This window comes from Pteropus medius, unplaced genomic scaffold (genome assembly GCF_902729225.1).
Source record: "Pteropus medius unplaced genomic scaffold, Ma_sr-lr_union100, whole genome shotgun sequence".
NCBI classification, from domain to species: Eukaryota; Metazoa; Chordata; class Mammalia; order Chiroptera; family Pteropodidae; genus Pteropus; species Pteropus medius.
In genome coordinates this window covers 10,140,137-10,161,763 of record NW_024352786.1, presented here as the reverse complement: position 1 = coordinate 10,161,763, position 21,627 = coordinate 10,140,137, and the positions used below count along the sequence as shown (strand labels likewise).

At 38.3% G+C, this 21,627-nt stretch overlaps 1 protein-coding gene across 6 annotated transcripts in view; it reads left to right on the top strand.

Moving 5' to 3' along the window:
* PGCKA1 (PDCD10 and GCKIII kinases associated 1) overlaps nucleotides 1-21,627 on the top strand; it is a 69,055-nt gene that overhangs the window by 28,815 nt on the left and 18,613 nt on the right. Inside the window, exon 1 of one of the 6 annotated variants that reach the window (XM_039848830.1) lies at nucleotides 2,224-2,246. The exons of the other annotated variants lie outside the window; for them this stretch is intronic. The gene's annotated coding sequence lies outside the window, so the exon portion shown is untranslated. Of the gene's footprint in view, nucleotides 1-2,223; nucleotides 2,247-21,627 lie in introns of those variants that run through there. 6 annotated transcript variants of the gene reach the window in all.

Here is a 21,627-nt window from a genome sequence, read left to right as displayed (position 1 = left end):
TATATTACAAGGCTACAATAATTAAAACAGAATGGTGCTGATATAAACAGACATATTGACAAATGTAACAGAATAGAGAGCCCAGAAATAAACTCATTCATATATGGTGTCTTAGTCCATCCAGACTGCTATAACAGAATACATAGTCTGGGTGGTTTATAAACAACAGAAATTTATTTCTCACACTTCTAGAGGTCCAAAAGTCTAAGATCAGGGTGTTAAGACATTTGGCATCTGATGAGATCCCACTTTCTGGTGCATAAAGAACTGCTGTGACCTCACATGGTATAAATGGCGAGGGAGCCTTCTGGGATCTCTTTTATAAGGGCACTAATCGCATTCATTAGGACTTTGCCCGCATGATCTGATCACCTCCCAAAGTCCCCCACCTCCAAATACCATCACTGTGGATTAGGTTTCAACATATGAATTTTAGGGAGACACATTCAGTCTATACTATAAGGTCAGTTGATCTTCAATAAGGGTGCCAAGAATACACAATAGGGAAAGGAAAGTCTCTTCAACAAATGGTGTTGGGAAAACTGGGTATCCACATGCAAAAGAATGAAATTGGACCCTCATCTTACACCACACACAAAAATCAACTCACAGTGGACTAAAGATGTAAACATAAGACCTGAAACTGTAAAACTCCAAGAAGAAAACAGCGTAAAACCATGGCATTGATCTTGGCAGTGATTTCTTACATAGGACACCAAAAGCACAAGGAACAAAAGCAAAAATAGACAAAGTGGGACTACATCAAGGTAGAAAGCTTCGGCATAGCAAAGGAAACAATAAACAAAGTGAAAAGGCAGCCTATGGAATGGGAAAAGATATTTGCAAAGCATATAACTGATAAGGGGTTGATATTCTTTGGAAGTTTTTAGGCAAAATAACTCACCACTGCAGAGTACCACTTCTCTAGAATGACAGTCTTTATTAATATTTTTTAAATGTAAATTATGCATACTATAATATGGTAACATTCCACTTAATATAGTAGTTTGACCTATAAAGGTTTTAGTATACACAAAAATGAGAAAAATATGACTACATTCTTAAATAAGAGAATTATAGGTCACTGTGATGTATGGCTACTTAACTTTGACTACGAGAAGCATACCTAATGTATGTTTCCATTTTTAATTCAACAAACATTTAATTCAACAAGCCCTTTCTCTGTGCCATATCTTGTTGAAAATTTGAGATAACAATAAACAAAAAAGAATGAAAGGGTGTTCCTAAATCAGTCGTTGGACTCCTTGACTTGGCATTAGCACAGAGTTTGCTAAAATACATCCAAGTGCCAAGTACATCTGGCAACCAAAAGAGAGTTTTAGTGTCAGATTCAAAATGTAAGTGCAAATGAATGTAACTTGAGATTTTACCAAACAGCATGCTATGGTCAGTGAACAATATGTTCCTTGACTTTTTGAGATTGACTTGACCAAATTTGTCATGGGAAATTCTCCCTTCTTAGATCTTCTATTATTCTGAAGACCAGGTTACATAACTGAGATGACGGGGTGGGGTGGGGGTGGGGGTGGAGGAAAAGGTGAGAGAGAGAGGAAGGGAGGTAGGGTGGGTGGGCTGGGGGGGACGCAAGCCATATGAATCCAAGGCTCCTGCAAATCAATTATGTTCTTTGCATCTATTTTTAGAAAAGGTATATCAGGCACCGTTTTCAGTGCTTGACAGGTGTTAACACATATTCTCCTAACATGGAATAGGTATTATCCTCCATTTAGGACAAAGAACTCAGGGTATGGAGAAATTGTGATTTACCGACAATCACAAAGCTAGGAAGTAATGGGAGGTTCGAACTGGACAATTTGGATTTTTCTCTTTAACTCAAAGCTCCATATCTGCCCCTCCCCATTTTAGTGTTGGTATTGTGAAAGGACCGGCCATGTTCTTCCTTGGCATGTGTTAGAGAGGAGGCAAGTGACTTGGCTATGCTACCAAGGTGAATGTTGACTTTAGCACAAATTTCTACCAGAGTTTGTAGTGCTTTCCTTCCTTTCTCCCATCAAGTTCTCCAGCCAAGCTTAACTCACTGAGGTGGATAAATATTAACTTTTAGGTCAGCATCACCATGCGTCACAGGCCAGAGTCTAAACAGCAGGGAACTTTTGTCTCTTCTTGGGTCTCCTGTCACATGGCCAGAAGAAGACAGAAATGCAGCCTCTGGTGTTTCTCTACAAATCGGTAGACGATTGTGCCACCTTGTTCTCCTTCATTCGGTAGGATCAGATTGTGTCTGTAGATATGTGGTTAATATGTTAATTTTTTTTAATTTTTATTTTTCAATTAGAGTTGACTTACAATATTATTTTATATTAGTTTCAGGTACACAGCATAGTGGTTAGACATTTATATAATTTATGAATTGATTCTCCTGATGAATACCCTCTGGGCACTGTACCTAGTTATTATAATATTATTGACTATATTCCCTACATATTAATTTTTAAAGATCAAAATAATCTGGGGAGTTCTGTTGATTATCAGCTCTCCATGTGTTTGTGTTCACAAGTACAGACACTTGTACAAAGTAATACAAAAAACAAACACATGTAGAGGTCATGGGACCTTAGAAATTATTTAGTCTGAGCATCTCAGAAAAGGAAAGTGACCATCCAAAATATTATTTCTCAAAATCAAATAGGTGTTATTTTTTTTAATTTTCATCAAAATTATATAGTAGGATACAATTTAAAGGACCTGCTGGTTCTATAAGTTTTCTTAAGAAAAAGAACAGGTCCAAGTTCCCCTGCTTCTCATTTCCTCTTCCCTAAAGAAACCGCTTTTGACTCTGTATTTTTGCCTCCATTTACCTTAATGGCCAGTAAGCATTGCCACCTCCAGAGTATTTTAGTTTGGGACATTGTATGTCAACTTTCCCCTATGGAAGATGAGGACTTAGAACTTTATTCTCCTCATTCACACTATGCACAATCAGTTCCCATCCTCACAATATAATTGTCTGTTTTGATTAGAAAAATATTTAAGGTTTACATTATTATGACTATATATATGCTATTCAGAAATGGTGCATATTATTAAGCTATTTTTTTTTTACCAGCACAACTTATTCCTGAAGTTTTTTCTTTTTACTTGTTTGTTTATTTTTTCTGTTTGTTTTTCTTATGTGTAGGTATGCTTTATATACTTACCATTCCTCTAGTACTGAAATATTTGCCAGTTGTCTAAATATTCTCCCAAGATGTTCCATGATTCTGTCAGTTTCCTAGCAGGTGTTTTGTCAACTTCGTGCTTTTGTAGAAGTCTCTCTCAGAAGCTTCTGGCCTGCTCATCTAGACTGGTCACCCTCTCTGCCGGTGCACGAGATCTCATGTCATCACCATTCGGAAGCGTCCCTCCACTTCTCTAGTGTGTGTTGGAGCTCCTAGTTCCTAGACCTCATTGTCTTCCTTTTTCTTGTTTGAGTCCTTCATTTTCATGGACCACATCCTCCAGGTGCTTTTTATGAAAAAGTATATGGAGGTAAAAATTATTTAAGTACATACTTGCCTGTCTAAAACTGTCTGTATTCCACCTCCCCACTTGATTGATGAGTGATTGTATAAAGAGTTCTATGTTGGAAATCATTTTCACTCAAAATTGCTTTCTAATTTTTTTTCTTCAGAATTTTGAAGACATTGCTTCATTGTCTCTGTATTCACAGTATGGCTGTTGAAAAGAATGCCACTGTTCTAATTCCCAGCCCTTTATGTATAACTATTTTCTTCTCTGGAAGTTGGTTAAATCATCTTTATCCTAGTGTTGTGAGATTTCACAATGATATTCCTCCATGTGGGTTTTTTTAAAAATCCATTGTACTAGATACTCAGTGGGCCCATTAAGTCTAGAAAATCTATCCTCCAGTTTGGGGGAATTTTCTTTTTAGTTAAGCTGTCATGTTTTTAATTTCTAAGAGGTCTTTTTTGTTCTCTGAATGCCCTTTTTCTTTAACAGAATCATTTTCTTGCTGCTTAATACCTTGTATTTCTCTTATCTCTTTGAGTTTTTAATAATAATTTTTGAAATGTTCTTTTTCCTCCATAGTTCTAGATCTCTCCAGATTGTTTTTGATTTTCCCTGGCTATTTGGGACTAAAAAGTGAAGTTCTGAACACAAACTTGTCAAGGGAGGTGTGTGGGAAGGGGGCAGGGGTGGGGCGGGGAGAGACACTCATTGATGGTGACTTTTGCTGTACTGACCTGGCGGAGCCAGTTTTTAGGGAACTTCTACTGTTAGTATCTCTTAGGCTTTCCTCGTGGGTTGGTCAGGTCCCTTAGGAAAACTCCTGCAAACTCTGGCCTGGAGAGTAAGGGCCTGGCTGCCAGTATTTGTTTGAGAGAGAAGGGCGAGAAGTAGATTAGAGGAATCAGTGTGCTGCATGCATATTTACTTAATCCTCCTATCCATATATAGTATCCCACCCCCAGTATTGCTGGTATATCTCCTAATTCAGAGACCCTCAAGTTTTGCCCTCACCACGGGATAAACTTTCTGGCTTCTGCTGAGGTAGAAGAGGTGATGTCACCCGGCTGCTTGCAGTAGCAGAAAGGAGGGGGTGTGTCAGTGCTTCTTAAACACAGTTCAAACCCTCCTGCCATTCTGGCCACAGTTTCCCTGCTGCTGCCAAGCCTGGAGTCTTTTAAGGACGCTGCATATAAATTGGCAGTGCTTCTCTTTCTCAACTCCAGCTTCTAGTTCAACTTTCTCAGGTCCACTGAGTAGTTCCCCATCCACCTGCTTTCTAGCTTCCAAAATGCTGTTATTGTCTCCTCTCCCACTTCTATTATTGGAAAGATATAGATGTGTGTATAAGTATGTGCATATGTAAATATATATACTTATATAATTAGTTTTAGTAAGATTTAGGAACAGTCCAAAATTGATGAGTATATTCAATCTACCATCTTTACCTGATATTCTACCAATACACATTTAAATAAAAAGTGATATTTACCAACATATTACCACACAGAGGTCCAAGTACATGTAATTATTCTAATTAGTGATGAATTACAGGATTCCAAAATAAGATTTTTTAAACTGTTTGTCAAAAAATAAAAAGAACTAATGCACCTGTGAGCATAAAATTTTCTTAACTCACTTCTTAGCATATCATTTTAATGATCATTCTGGCTTAACAAACATTTCTTGCATATCTGCTTTGTCCATGGCACTGTAGCAGGCCATATAGAGCTTCTTTATTGTGATATGGAAAATATTCATGGTATAATTTTAAGTAGAAAAAAAGACTAGATGTAATCACAAATGATGGCTATCTTTGAAGTGTATTCATTATATTTTTGTTTCAGCTGCATGTTCTAAATCTTCTGCAATGACCATATATTATTTATGCAATAAAACAGTCACTAACAGTGACTTCACTGACACACCTTTTAGCCTTGTGTACCTAACAGGACATGAGATCGTTCTTTGCAGTTATTGGAGTTTGACACTCAGTCTTCTTATAAAACTGTATTAATTCATTTAGGCTGCTATAACAGAATGCCATACACCGGGTGGCTTATAAACAACACACATTTATTGCTCAGTTCTGGAGGCAGAGAAGTCTAAGATCAAGACACAGGGAAATTCAGTGTCTGGTGGGTGCCCATTTCCTAGTCCAAAGATGTCCATCTTTTCTCTCTGTTCTCACTTGGTGGAAGGGTCAAGGGAGCTCTCTGGGGCCTCTTTTATAAGAGCACTACTCCCATTCATGAGGGCTCCACCTTATGACCCAATCACCCCCCCAAAGGCCCCACCTCCTAATACCATAACATTGGGGTTTAGGTTTCAACATATGAATTTGGGGAGACACAAACATTAGGTATATAGCAAAGACCAAGAAGAGACTTGTTTTCCTCCATACGTAAACAGAAATAACATATTCCTGTCTGTTATATACACATATATGAAATGCCTTAGTTTGGGCTGCCATAACAAATCACCTTAGACTGGGTAGCTTAAACCACAAATATTTATTTCTCATGGCTTTGGAGAATGGAAGTCTGAGATCAGGGTTCCAGCTTATTCAGGTTCTTGGCGAGGGCTCTCTTCCTGGTTATGTGCTCACATGGCCTTTCTTGGGGATAGAGAGCAAACTTGGTTTGCTTCCTTTTATTAGGACATTAATCCCGTCATGGTGGGATTAATGACCTCATCTAAACCTCCTTACCTCTCACAGGCTCCACCTCCAAATATGGTCACAGTGGGGATTAGGCTTCAACATGAATTTTGGGAGGCACAGTCTATAGTATTTCCCTCACAGCTATATTAGCATTTATATTTCAAAAAGAGAAAGTGGCAAAGAGTAACAAGTAATGTATACAGTGGGTTGACTTCCTTAAAAGACTGCCTGCATTAGATCATCTCCATCATGAAGCCATTTGAGAATAGTAAATGCATTCTTAATGTATTAGTTATCTATTGCTGCACAAGTTGCCCCAAAACTCAGTGGCTTAAAACAACAGTAATCATCATCTCTGGTAGTTTCTATGGGTCAAGAGTTTGACAGTGGCCTACTTAGGCCTTTCTGGCTGTGGTCTCTTATATGGTTACAGTCAGATATCAGCTGTGGCTTTAGTCATAGAGGTTTGACTGGACTGGCAGATGTACTTCCAAGGTGGCCTAAGTTTGTTCCTCCCCATGGGACCTCTCCACTCTTAAGTGTACTCACAGCATGACAGTTGGCTTCTCCCAGATTGAGCAAGTGGAGAGACCATTACAGAAACTGCCATGCCTTTCCTTACCTCCCTTTGACAATCACACTTTATCACTTCTGCCATATTCTGTTGGCCACACAGGCCAGCCCTGGCTCAATGCTGGAAGAGCACTCACTACACAAGCTTGTGACACCAGAAGGCGAGTATCTGCTGGCCAGCTGAGAGGTCGACTATCACACCTACTAGTCATTCTGCAATAGTTTCTCATCTTTTACCGCTTAGTGAAGAAAGGTGTTTTTTTTTTTAATTTTTTAATGAAATGAAGGTTAAGTAAATACCCTCTTCCTAAGTATATCTAAGGCAATGACAGAAGTGATAGTGAGGAAAGCCAAAGCAGTAAGTGCCCATGTAGAGTCCAAGAAGTGTGAATGGGCTCAAGGGGGTACAAGAAGCGGGCGAGGGTGAGAAAGGACTCTGGATGCTAGAAAATGGAAGGGAAGGGAAGGGCCGAAGGATCCCAGCCTCTCTAAAGATTCACAGCATCCGGAGTTAAGATGGAACAACTGTAGGCACCAAATGTACAAGTCCAAAATGTGTCCAGTCCCAGGAAACTAAAATTGGACAATAGGGTTTATACTTTTCAAGGCTGCAAACATTTGTATGTTTCTTCTAGGATAGGAAAAGTATGACAGCGGGACAGTAGTCCAGGGGAGGGGAACAAGCAATGAACATGTAGCTACCTGGGCTATGTACATAATTTAATTTTTATAGAAATCCCAGGAGGTAAGATTTGTTATCCAAATTTAATGGGAATAAAATTGAACCTAGAGGATTTATGGCCAGCCACCCAACCAGTTAGTAAGGGCCAGTTGTACTTAAAAATAAGTCTTCCCAGCATCTAAAAAATCAAGCTAAGTTGGATCAAGGGTAGATAATGGTAGCCACAGGAAAGCTTGAGGTGGGTGAGAATTAGCCACTCTCAGCATCATCCCTGCCACGATATAATGAAAGCAAGTCTCAGACCAAGTATTCCACACATATGTTTTTAAACTACATCTATTAGCAAGTAGGCACAAAGCAGTACATCAATCTGTTTTGTAAATTTGAAATTGCAATCCTCTATCCCTCAAGGTTCTCCTACCACCACCCTACAGAAAAGATCCTTGAGTCAGACTTGACAATATTCCATAGATAGGTTTTCTGTTACTGTTATAGACAGCATCAGGCACCAGAAATCACATAATCCAATGGCAGATCATAGAACTAGGAATCCAGCTTTGTGTACCATACCTAAGGGTGTAGATACTAGAATCTTATTCTTTACTTATATGAGGCCAGGAAAGCCATCTGCATACCCCAAATCCATCCCACAAGTAGTGGGATTTCTAACACTATCCTACTTAATAAGCCGCTGATTTCATGCCCCCCCCCAAAAATATTTTGTGCTATTCATTAATTCATATGTTAATAAGTGGATAGCTGAAGTTGCATTTCGTAACCACTTCTGTGTATGACGTCCCTGACTAAATACTAGTTGGTCACTAGTATAAATTTCTGACTACCCCTAGGATTTCATAAATTAAACATTTATATCATGCTGTTTATGATGAAGTGAAGTAAGTTATAGACATAAAAGTAAAGGAAACCTGTAAATTCTTAGCCCCAAGAATAGATACACACAGAGCTAAGTTGAAGATTGACAGCTACCATCACACCAGAATCCAATACCATGTTGTTTTATGTTTAGTTATTGTCACATTACTTCATGTGTTGGATTTGGTTTCTTAATTAGATTATTAAAATTTTTGGAGAGTATGAGTCATATACTTTTTAGTTTTTCCACAATGGCTAGCACAGTGCTAGGTACATATGAGTGTACAATAAATACTTTTTAATTATTAAAATTTACAGCTATACCTTACAAAATATTTGAGCCTTAGGATTCTGTATTTGCTTCAAAATTCTAAAGTGCCTCAATGGACTAAAATACTAATGACATTAAAAAATTGCCTAGCTCTCATGAAATGATTCAGTGCAATTTACAGTGAGTGATGAAAATGGTATACATTTTGTATAGCTGTTTTTGTTTTTTTTTTTTTAATGTCAATTCACAGCCTTGCTCTTAACATACATTAAGCTTCATCGGGGAATAGTCATAAAATATGACCCGTAATATGCAGATAGAAATGGTGATATTTGGCTTCATTTCAGAATTTTTTATATTGAGTTTTTCCATTTCCCACTGATTTTAATTATGTCAGGTGTCAACTTTAGGAGACCGAAGTTAAGCAGTGGGTTGTTTGTTTGTTTGTTTGTTTGTTTTTACTCAAGATAGCGCTTGAATGCTAATGGTTGAAAAGCACTGTAACATTGGACCCTGAGGAGCTCTGACTAAAGGGATTTTCATCACGTCTTCATTGAGGAAAGGTGTACAGCTCCTCCTATTTAATGTGTAATCGCTGTACCTCATCAACAGTTAGTGCTGAGTATTTGATTTTGTTAAGCAATAGCCCTCAGCACTCCACCCCCTGCAGCCACACCCCAGCCAGCAAGGCCCAAGGCTGGGTTCTCTGTTTGGTTTTTAACCATTGCACAACTGTTTAAAGTTCTAAGAATCTGCTAGGATTTTAGTCTTGGGATGCAAGCTTTTGGGGCACTTCTTGCGGGGAAAGAAAGAAGAACCAGAAGAACAGTTCCAGTGTAGGTCTTATGACATCACAAGCCCGGCGAGGTAAGAAAATGCTTCAGAAAAGACACAACAAACCAAAAGTGCTGTTCCTCCTGCAGTTTCCCAGAGAGAGGAAGAAGCCCATATCGATTCTCTGCTGTGTTTTCCTAAGCAGGAAATCCGCCCACTGTAGGCCAGAGAAGGAAGGGTTTGCGGTTAAATTACAGAGATGAGTGTGTAAATTTACTTTGCATTCCTTCCAAATTCATGTAGAACTCTACAGCATGGCATATTCAAATATAAAAATACTACAATTTAAGGAACTGTTCTCATGAAGAGTTGTAGCCCTATTGTACATTACGTAAACTCCAGCAGGAGAGAAAAACTTCCTGCTTTGTTGTAGCTTAAGTTTGCACATGTATAATGTGTATACACACACACACATGCACATTTTATTATTGCAAAAATTCAATTTAGGTAATCTGGTTCGTTGTTCATGGTTTGAGATTTTATTTCTAATAACTAGCATTTGGTTTGTCATATTTTGTGCTTTTTTTCAGTTTAGAATGTAGCTTGAGTTTTATGAAATGTGATGATACAGCAACTAGAACTCAAGTCTTAAAATCTGAATGATGCTAAATTTAACAATGTTACCTAAAGTCTTTATACCTTCAAATGTTTTCTAGGCTAAATTCTGTGATTTTCCCAGAAACACTTCAAATTGTCTCTCATAATATGCTATATAAATATATTATGATCTAGTTACTTTAGATTACAGCCATTAATTCTTTTCTTTTATATTTCTAGCTTTAAGACAAATATATATTTCTTTCTTTGTATTTTCTCCCCAACCATATGATCATATATTACTGATGTTATAAATATCTTATAACTTAAGGCTAGGCTGACTTCTGGTGGCTCTATTATATACCTTCTGTGCTTGAAACACTTAGTATTTGCTGAAATTGGCCATGGCTTGAAACTCCTTGAATTCCCTGAAATCCAGAGTAAAGAATAGGGTTTATAAATGTATATGAAATGAAAAGATAAATGAGGTCTTAGAATCTCTGACTTCCTTGAGATTCAGTCTGGTCAATAATTACCACAAGTGGGCTGCCATTCTTTTTATTTTTAGAAGAAAATACTTTCTTCTCGAGGGAGAAAAATGGAATCAATTCAGCCTGTTTACTTGACCATTGAGAAGACAGGAGGAAGCTGGCCTCTTCATAGATGTTCTGTCTATGATCCCCTCCTCCCATCCCAGTTAACTTTGAACTGATTTGAAAGGAGAGGGGAACGTGATGTGCTACTAGTAGGTGTGTACCCCAGGCAGTGTTCTGGACACGTTCCATGGACTGAATCCTTTTGTTCATTTAATACAGTGAGATAGGTATGATTACCCCTATTTCACATATTAAAAAAATAACGTAAGCATTTTTTGTGTTTGTATTGTTTTGCATTGTTTTTTAAATGTCTGCTTAAAAAAAAAAAAAAAAAAAAGAAGAAGAAGAAGAAGTGGTAAAGAAAGGATTTTAAAGAGGCCCGGAATCTCAAAAGTAAGGATAAATGTAGGGCAACATATTTTTGAAAGTATCAAAAGCAACATGCTCCACAAATGACTGTTGTCTGTGCTGATTTCACAGGTGGCAAATGAGTCTTCCTAAATTCTAGACTGTGATTCCAACATAAAATGTTTACTGTTTATAACTCTGCCATTACAAATTCTCCAAATTCATCTCTCTCTCTCTCTCTCTCTCTCTCTCTCTCTCTCTCTCTCTCTCACATTCTGTTTCCTGAGAAGAGATAAAAATAGTGATCCTTGGAAGACAGGTAATAATCTTCCATATACTCAAAAAATCTGATTGTGACTAGACTTGTTCTCAAACTCACTCTTTAGTCAGTCGCATTTGAAAATTACTTTTCTGTTGGAGAGGAAGCAGCTCATCTGACTGGCCCATATGTGTCCAGAACAGGAATCTTTTATGGTGATTCTGTTTATCCTAATGATAAACAGTTATCATCTGCTGTATTTTAGTCATTATTTCAGGAATTTTGCTGCATTATGATAAACAATTATTCCTAAAATACATCTGCTATATCTTAGGCATTATTTTAGAAGTTTTGCTGCATTACCTTTAATCCTTATAACAGCCCTAGAAAAAGCATTGTCCCCGTTCTCAGGTGATGAAACTGAGTACTGCCTCAACGTCACATGACTATGCTGAAGTAATTTTTTTTTTCTTTCTCACTAAATATTAATACTCTACTGAGAACTTAATGCCACATGTCCCACCCCCTCGAGATTGATTAACCCAGAAGGGGAAGTTGGGCGGAAGGGTCACTGTTAATTGGAGGTTAGTAGTGTGTGGCAGAGAGAAAATTGTCTGAGAAATGCTTTTGCTCTTCAAGCTCAGAACCCTGAAACCTTGTACTGGATCCAGCCAGGACTGGCTGGGGAATTTTGGAGCTTCAGAAATTTTATGAGGGGCTATTAAAAATTAGAGTCTATTAAAGTATAGGCAAACAAATTATATTAAAAATAAAGTTAATAAATACTCAAAACTCATCCCTTCCTAAATATTTTACTGTTTTCTATGTTATTTACATCTATTGTGTCTGTGTGGTGGAAATACTGTATAGTGGGGAGCAACTATACATCTCTTTTCAACTTCGTGTTCAGCCACTTAAAATCACTAGCTTGCAATCAGCCATGACAGGCGCATTTACACCATGGAAAGTGCCTAATGCTATAAATCAGGTTTGATTTAATGTTTTGTTGCTTGACTGTGCTTAAGAATATGATGAAAAAAAAAACCAAAGCGAAGTAAACATAAAAGTTTGCTGTCTGTAGCCATTACACGAGAATAACACAAAAAAATTCCTGAGGAAATATTTCTTCCAGTATTCAAAAACTATTATTTGATTCAGCAATAAATTTGTTCATGCGAAATTACAACATATGTGCTTATTGTTTCACTTTCATCTAACTAGTTAATATAAATGAAAACATCAACTACGTTCATGTTGGACCTATACTTGTTTGTCAGTTACAACCTCAGATTCACTGTGGATAGAAGAGTTTGGCAAAACTTGGTTAAAATGTTCTGTGAAAATCAATTTGTCTATATAGAATTTATAATAAAAAGGGAGTATTATTTATTTTAATTTGTAAACTGTACTACACTTTTTTTTATTTATAATAAACTTTTTCTTTTCTGTAGAACCAGTTGTTAAACATTTGCCAGCACATCACTGCCTGTGAGGTATGACTAGTCTGCAAACTTTTAACCTACCAGAACCACAAAGTGAAAATTCATGCCTTCCCCCAAAACATTGGCACCATTTTGAACATAGTTGAAATAAGACCATAGCTTTTTATCCTGTTGTTGGTGGGGTGGGGGAATAGGCTTAAATGCATGTTAACTTTTGATGTCAAATTTTCTTCATTAGTCCACTGGCAAGAGTGAATACTGTCAAACTACCCTAGTTTCTCCTAAAATGCCAGGCATTCTGTTGCTGAGTATTCATATACCTTTTTTCGCTAATGAAGATTATAGGATTCATTTCTAGCCATCTCTTGCTTAAGCAGTAGGATCCCTCCCCCGCAACCAAAGAACAGTAAGTTAATACACTTTGATATACTAACTAAAGTGTATTAACAGTAAGTTAATACACTTTAGTTAGTATATCAAGCTAAGAAAACATTAAGGATTGAAAAATTGGGCATTTAAACCAGTCTCGTATTTACTTAGTTGAACGAATTAAAAGTAGGTTAATGCTTATCGATTTCTGGTTTTGTTTTACTTCCACCCTGTACCACTCTCTAGAAATACTCTTGTGATCTGTGGATTGTCGTGCATCTTTTTATATGCTCAGTAACTCACACCTACTTTAATTGGTTTTGGATTGTTTCCACAACACTATATTTCCACATTACATTCCACACTGCAGAAGGTGGGCCGTTCTGTTGATTTTAGCTTATAAATTCGCAAACTTTCTGTGACCAACCTTTTTTACTTTCTTTGAGCAAACTTTAATGCACAAAATTTTGAGAACGGCCCTTCCCATCTTACTCCGATAGACATCTAATATTAGTTAATGAAAAAAGATGAATGAATGGATGCACAACTTCTAATGTTTTCTGGAAAAGTGTTTTTTATAGGATTAGCAATGCTTAAGAGAAGGGATGAAAATAATAACTGGGAAAGTTATTATTTGACTCAGGTTTGAACAGTCATCTACTGAAGAATCACATCCACAGAGTTCCGGGTTCCCTTAGAAAAGTTGAGAGATTGCCAAGTAATGGTGGGACTCACAATGCACATTTTCCTGGTAATTATTAGGCAGAATTTTTTCCTAGTTATGATATCAAGCCTGTGGCTATTTTCTAGGGATGTCCATTTTACCTAATTCATCAGAAATGATGCTAAAAGGAAACACAAAATTTTCAGTTTTCAGTATTTTATTGTTGCTTAGAGGGGAGCGATTTTTTTTTGTTGTTTTTCTTTTTTTTTTTTTCAGTGATATTTAAAGAAACAAGATGAGATAGGTGGTTCATACAGAAGTAGCAATTTCTTTTTTAACCTTCGAAAAATCACTGCTCCAGGAAATATACAATTTAAATCCAAAGTTATTGGCTACAGTGTGACCAGAATATATACATAATACTTTTCTTAGAGGATAAACACACAACATTGATGTTATAGCACCATAAAGTCTGAGAATTTAAGTTATAAACATCTATCTCTGGGAACGTCGTGGGAGTTCATTCTGGTGTGGCCACAGTTGGGGCCTTGGCTAGAGTCAGATCTCTTATTAACCTTGAAGCCATTCCTTGAACTCTGCTTTCTTCAATCAGACCATAGTGTCTTGACTCTAATAGTATGAGGTCAGATTTTTAGGACCCGTCAGTTAACAAATATTTATTGAGTACCCACTATGTGCTTAGCACTGGGTTGAACACTAAGTAGCTTTTTTTATGGAATTTATATTCCAACATAGAACAGCCAGAAATGGGTGAAATTTTTTTTCTTCAACTAAAACTGATCAAATTGGAGATAGGAAAGTAGTATCATCATTGCCACTTTGTGGGTAAGGAAATTAGTTTCCTGTGTGTAAGTGACTTTGCCGAGTCCATAGTTAAAAGTGGCAGCACCAAGGAGCCACATATCCTGGGACTTCGGGTCCCAGGAAGTAGCGTATGGCAGCTTCAGGGTCAGTCAGATCTTGGCTGCACCACTTGCTAGCTACAGTATATAAGGTAAGTTCCTTGACTTCTGCTTCCTCCCCCATTAAATGGGCTTAAAATTACTACCTACCTCAGAAGGTTGTTCTGAGGGTTAAATGAGATAATGCAAGTAAAATGCTTGACATATAGTAAACATTCAATAGGTATTTATTAGTAGTATTCCATTATAAATAACAGATACTAAATCAGATTCCATGCTTATAAAACTAAGACAGCACCAGACATCTACGTAACTGGCCACATGGTGGTGGGATAGACTCTGAGCGAGCAGTTTGGCACAGTGCTTTGATGGTTGATATCATCCATATGGTTGGGACCATTTGGAGTTGGGGACCAGGGTGTAAAAGGCTCCATAGAGCAGATCATAATGGGTCTTTGAACTGGAAGGTAGAATTTCACTTACCTTGAAAGAGTGAGCCCAGCTAAAGGGGCACAATTGTATTATATCTAATGCTGTGTAACAAATTACCTCATTTGTTATCTCATTGTTTCTGTGGGTCAGGAACCCAGGTACAGCTTAACGGATGCCTCTGGCTCAAAGTTTCTCATGATATTGTAGTCAACCTGTTGACTGCGGCTGTGGTCATCTGCAGGCCAGACTGGAACTAGAGAGTCTGCTTCCAAGCTCTCTCAAGTGCCTATTGGCAAGCCTCTAAAGAGTCACTTCCAAGTTCACTCATATGGTTGCTGGCAAGCCTTAGTTTCAACTCACCTACTTTGTTTATCATCATATAGAGCTGGAGTCAGCACTTTTTTTGTAGATGGCTAGGTAGTAAATATTTTAGGCTCTGCAGGTCACACAGCATCTGTCACCACCACTCAGCTCTGCTGTGTAGCATGAAAGCAGCCACGGACAACACGTAAGTGAACGGGCAAAGCTGTGCGCCAGTAAAACTTTATTTACCAAAAAAGGTGGCCTAACCCTGGCTCTAGATCTCTACAAGGACAGCAGTATGGTTTAGCAAAAATAATACTGGCAGTCACTTAGCTTTTCAGGGCTTCAGTTCCCAGTCTGTAATACATGCGGGTTAGATTAGTATTTTCCCAGGGCCTTCCCATCCCACAAATGGTGTGAGTCTAATTTTAATCTTCATTCACATCAGTTTAATAGCCATTTATTTGTTCTGTCTCTCTCTGCTAAAACTAATAGATTAACTGGGTTGTCAAAACTCCTTACAAATCTCACTGTAGAATGGGAGAAATTTAGCCAGAGACAACTTAATTGATGTGTTCAAGTCCCTCCTGTTAATGCAGTCTCAGTCACCCGTGGTGTGGGCCTGTTTTGAGACAGAGAGTAACAGCCTTGTGATGATAGGGACCTTGCCTGCCTGCATGATAAAGAAGAGGCCCAGAAGCTAGAGGACCAGGGGCATCATAATACAGCTACTGGCGACTGATTGCTTACCTGTGTTAATACAAAGTATGTAATTCAAAAGATATTAGCTTTTATGGTTCTTAAGATATAAATACTTAAAGAACCACAAATAGTGGAGTCTCTACAAAGGGTATGTGAGAGTAGACTTCCCACCAAGAATTTCCCTTAAACTAATTACACAGGAATCTGTCCCTAGTATTTTCTTTTGCATCACACTTGTGGTCAGCATACAACCTGCTTTTTCTAGAGCAACAGTAATATCAGATCAAGGTGTCTCAGGGGTTGAAAGAGGTTTGGAATACTTTCATTGTTATTTTTGAGGCTCTCAGTATATTAAAGGAGTAAAATAATGGCAAAACAGGATTATAAAAAATTGAAGATTTTAAATGCTTACATATACAAATTGCAATATTGCACACATGCATAAAGGTGATAAAATGTTCCTATTCTCGAGATAAAGTATTAGTTCATAGGAAACCACAGGTGATTTATTATGGAAGAATATGGCTGAAGTTCAAAGCCGTGTGATGAATTTTATCTTCTTTCAATCCTGTCATTGTAGCACTGAGCATATATTTAGAGATACTTGTCAAGAGTCTACATTTGAGGCCCTTTATGAATGGGGAGCTTAGTTTAATTGACCTCCTATATCCCATCTTCCCTGCCTACCCTCACAGTGGAGAGGCTTGATTGCATACATCCTGTCATATTGAAGACTCCATGGTGTAAATGAAAAAGCTTGAACTCTGAGTCCTTGTTCTACTATTTACTAGTTGTGTAACCATAAAATGGAGCTAGTAATGCTCGTTTTGTATTGTTGCTGGGAAGAAAATGAAATAGTGAGTATGCTCAAGGGTCAGATACCACCATCACTAGCAACACACACACGCAGACACTCTCATACTCACACACTCACACTCTCACTCACTCACTCACTCATGCATTAGATCTAGAGCCCCAGGTTTTGGGTTTGAAATTCTGTTGAGTGTAGCCACACTGCCTGCCTGGGCCCTGAGAGGGGTCTTATGGCTCTGACGTCCCTGAGTTCCCAGGCATAAATGAACTGAGAACACGACAGCTGCAGTCACTCGGTCCTGGGTTCGGCCTCCCTCTGTTCTCTCTCGCCTGCCTTTGGTAAATAAAGATATAGCTTGCACATCTGAGACGAATCTCTTACACTGAATATGTGAGACATTGAGACAGAATAAGGACTTCATAAATAGAAAAGGTAATATCCAAAGGGCTTTGGAGTACTGACAGGTTTACAGGATGGTTGTCAGCCGTTGTTCCTAGGGCCCCTGCTGCTGTGAGAGACGCATCTTGCTGCCTCTGCCTGGGAAGAGCTTGTGCTGCACAGAGAAAGGTTAACTTTATAGGAGTTAAGAATTCAAGTCTGATCACTGTGGTCTGTTGTGGAGGATTTCTACCTGGGACAGCCCATTGCTGGACAGGTTTTCCTTGCTCTTTTACCTGGCATTCCAAATTTGAATAGCAGCTATGCCTTGTGGATCCAGTATTTCCTGGTTTGTGATGGAGAAAACAGCCTCCTGGCTGGTCTCTAACTGCCAGGGCCTATAGGTCATGCTTAGGTCAGAAGAAAATGAAAAAAATGGAGAAAAGCAAGGAAAATCAAAATTATCTCCCACATTACAATTATGTAATGTTTATAATCAGTAATGGAGACTCTGAATTGGGAAGCTGTAAGGGGGGGTGACTGCCAAAAATGGAAAGTTCTAGAGTGTTAAGCTGTAGAGAGTTAATTAAGGAGAAGAGGGCCACTCTTGGAATAATTTGCAGTCATTTAAAAGTCATTATAGATATTTTGTATTGTCATGGAAAAGACTGGAGACATAATGTTAAGTGAAAAAAAAAACAGGGCATGAATATTGGGTGAAATTGGTATGCATATGGACACAAACTAAAACAAATCTTGGAAAAAATTTAACACCTAACGCAAGATTAGGTTGCTATGGTTATGGCTGACCTTTTTCCCTTTTTCCCAAACTTTGTGTGCTTATATGTATATGTGTATGCCTGTATATTATTATATCTATTTTAAAAATATATGTTATATATAAATATGTATACATACAAATATAGATATCATTTTTAATGAAAAAGGTCTTTAAGCATCTGGAAAAGATTGGAGATATTTATCAGCAGAGCAGATGGAAAAGAAAAAGTTTTTGTACTTTAAAAAAAGACGTAGAATTTGGCATATACTGAGGATTAAACTTTAAAATCTATCAAGAGATGAGTGAATTTCGCACTCTACACTGCAGATATCTATGCTTCACTGGAGTAACCAGGAACTTTCTTTTCTCTGTAGAGATCCTAGATATAAATCACGGTTTTGTTTTCCTTGGTTTAAATGACATTCCTCTTTGATCATTCCTTCACACAGTGAAAAGATATTTCCTTGTGCAAAGTAGTGGTTAACTTCTCATAACCTCAGACAACAAAGGGGCCCCTGTGTGAGCAGGCAGGAATTCTTCTTGGAATACAGGGAAGGCCCCCAGCTGAACTGTAGCCAAGGAAGATGTTGGGAAGCTTGCAAAGCTTGTTGAGAGAAAGGAGCCCAGCTGGAGATCTTTTCTTGCTTTTCAGATATTGGCCCTGCCTGGGGCTGGGGGTGGGGAAAACCCATAAAAGAAAACCCAAAAACAAGCCTGAGTGCATTTACAAATTACAAGGGAAAGTTAATTTTTGCAGCCAGTATTGGGGCCAGCTCAGGCTTATCATATTTAGAATTTAACTCCACTTGGAAAGAAACTTCTTGTTTTTGTTTTGGTTTTTCTCATGGAAGTTAAAGAAGGTAACATGGATGGACTGTCCACTATATGGTAAAAACTCCTGAGTAGAAACCTATCTGAGGATAAGTCATGGGCAGGCTCAAATTCGCCTTGGCTTCTTCCACACTTGTTCCCCCAGTGAGTCCAACATGTTGTCACCAGTTATTATGAACAATGAATCTCATCAAGTCTGGTCCTTAGCACAGCATTCCTGGCCCCGCCGCACCCCACCTGACCCCAGCCCATCCTTGTGGGTGTATGTCCCACCATGCTTTCTTTTCCACCACCCACAAACCTTCCCTTGCAGCCACCTTTCTCACATCCTTCAACTCCCTTTAGACCTTGGGAGGCTAATGAGTCTGATCAGTGCCCTTCCCACTTCTTCCCGTTGCCCTGCTTTGAACAGAAATTCCCCTTCCTGTGATAAGTACTTCAGTTCATGGTCAATGATAGCTCCTTTAAGAAAAGCCAGAAAACAGATGATGAGAAGAAATGAGAAGTGAGGAGAGCCGGCTCTTTGCATTGAGAAGTCCCTGTCTACCAGCCTACTTCTTGAATGTCGGAGATTAAGAACAATGAGGGGCATGGCAACTGTCATTCTGTGCTTCTGCCACTTGCTTATCCTGATTCATGCTTTATCTGTACACTTCACATCTAAAAACCGAAGGCCCCGGGGAGGCTGAGAGATTTGCTCAAGACCACACAGCTAGTAAGTAGTGGAGCTAACATTCAAATTCAGGTGTTTCTGAGTTCTCCAAAACTCTCCCCTCTTTCCACTGTGCAAAAGTGCTTTCCCGAAGACTCACAGACTTCTGGTCACCAACAGCATTTGTCCTCAACATCTTTGGGTGGTCAAACAGTATCGGGAGATGTAAGAAATACTTCTTCCTAGCTCTAGTGGTGGCTCCACTTAAAAACTAAATTTCTAACAGAGTAAAAATTCCATTCCTTGTGCAGGTAACTTAGCTGGTTAAATATCAAATAGCTCTGTAAGGCTCTATTTACTAATAGACCCATGGAATGTGATCCCCTGTGGGGTTTAATGTACTTGAATATGCTGTAAAAAAAAAAAAATCACCATTTAAGAACCTCTGGACCAACCATCTAATAGAATTTTCTGCAATGAGGAAAATGCCCTAGGTCTACACTGTCCAGTATAGTAGCCACTAGCCACATGTGGCTTTGGGGCATTTGAAATGCAGCTGGCTAGTATAACCGAGGCTCTGAACTTTTAATGTATTTAATTTTAAGTAATTTAAATTCAAATAGCCTCATGCGGCTAGTTGGCTAGTAGTTACCATATTGGACTACGCAGCTCTAGACTATTCTGAAATGTTGATTGCTAGTCCCCGCATTTTCATAATACTTTGCCTATGAGCTCCATTATATCACTAGATCATAATTATTTGTTTATGTTTTGCCTACCTCACTTGGTTGTAAGCGTTATGTCTTATCCTGCTATGATCTTGTATAAGCACATGGCCTGGCCCACAGTACTAGATGTTAACTAATTAATGTAGGTTAAATAAATGGATGTCAGTTGGCATTTTCAAAAGTATCATTGTTTTCCTTTGCTATCATCTAGCTTATGTTTCATGACTTTGCTCTGATGACTAGATCAGTTCCTGAATCTTTGTATGAAGCCCAGACTGCTCACTTGTGAGCACATTTTTCTTTCTTCAAAGTAAATCACCTTTTTGCTGATTGTTTCAGTTATTTGCATCTGTTTCTCTAAATGAATGCTTCTATTGCCATTTCTTGATTTTTTTTCCAGTTTTAAACATCATCAACTACAGAAGATGATTTAGCTTCTATCCCCTGGCCCACTACACATAAAGAATATTCCTACTCCCCACCGACCTCCCCCCCCACCCCAGTTTTAGTTAGATGAATATCTAGTCTTTATTATACCTATGTAAATGCAATTCATGGGCAAGCCAGGTAGAGAATTATATTTCCTTTCCTCACAGCTTTTCTGGAGGTAACAAATGGTCTTTTTTTTTTTTCATTTATTTAGTGTTCTGCATACTTACCACTGATTTGACCCCAAATTCTTTCCCTATTGTATAAATCTTTCTATTTAGGACACTTCAATTATTCTACCAATTTCACCCCTTAAAAGAAAACTGCCCAGAGCCTCTTGTCCTTCTGCAGCCTGAACAAGCTGTCCTCTAGCTGCGCACACTGCTAGTGTTCTGGGATTACCCATCGCCGTTGTCCTGGGGGACACTTTGGTCTCTCTCCTGTGTTTAATGCTCAGTGTGCGATATCCCTCACCTTCCCTCCTGGTTTCCTCCACTTGTTTGTTAAGTCTTCCAATAGCCTCCTTCCCAGGATGGGAAGGTGTGTGGATGGTAAATTTTTTTATATCCGAAAGTATCTTTATTCTACCCTCTCACTCACTTGGTAGTTTGGCCAGGTTTAAAATGATTCGTGTGTGTTTGTTTAAGAAATCCAAAACCATTCCGCTCTCCAGATCTTTGTAAATGACCCGGGTTTTGTTTGTTTGTTTGTTTGTTTGTTTTGGAAGCCTGTTGGATCTCCACTTTTATCCCAGTTCCGAAATATCACAGTGATGTATTTTGATTTTGAGTCTATTTTTATTCATTGGGTTGGTCACTTGGAGAGTGCTTTCATCTAGAAACTCATGTCCTTCAGTCATCTGGAATTTTCTCAAATAATTTTGTTGATGAATTTCTCCCCTCCTTTTGTTTGTTCTCTCTGGAACTCCTATTGTCTGGATATTGGACCTCCTGAATGGACCTCTAATTTATTTTATTTTTTCTATTTGATTTTCTATGTATTTATATCTTTTGCTACTTATGTGAGATTTCTTCATCTTTCTCTTTTAGATTCTC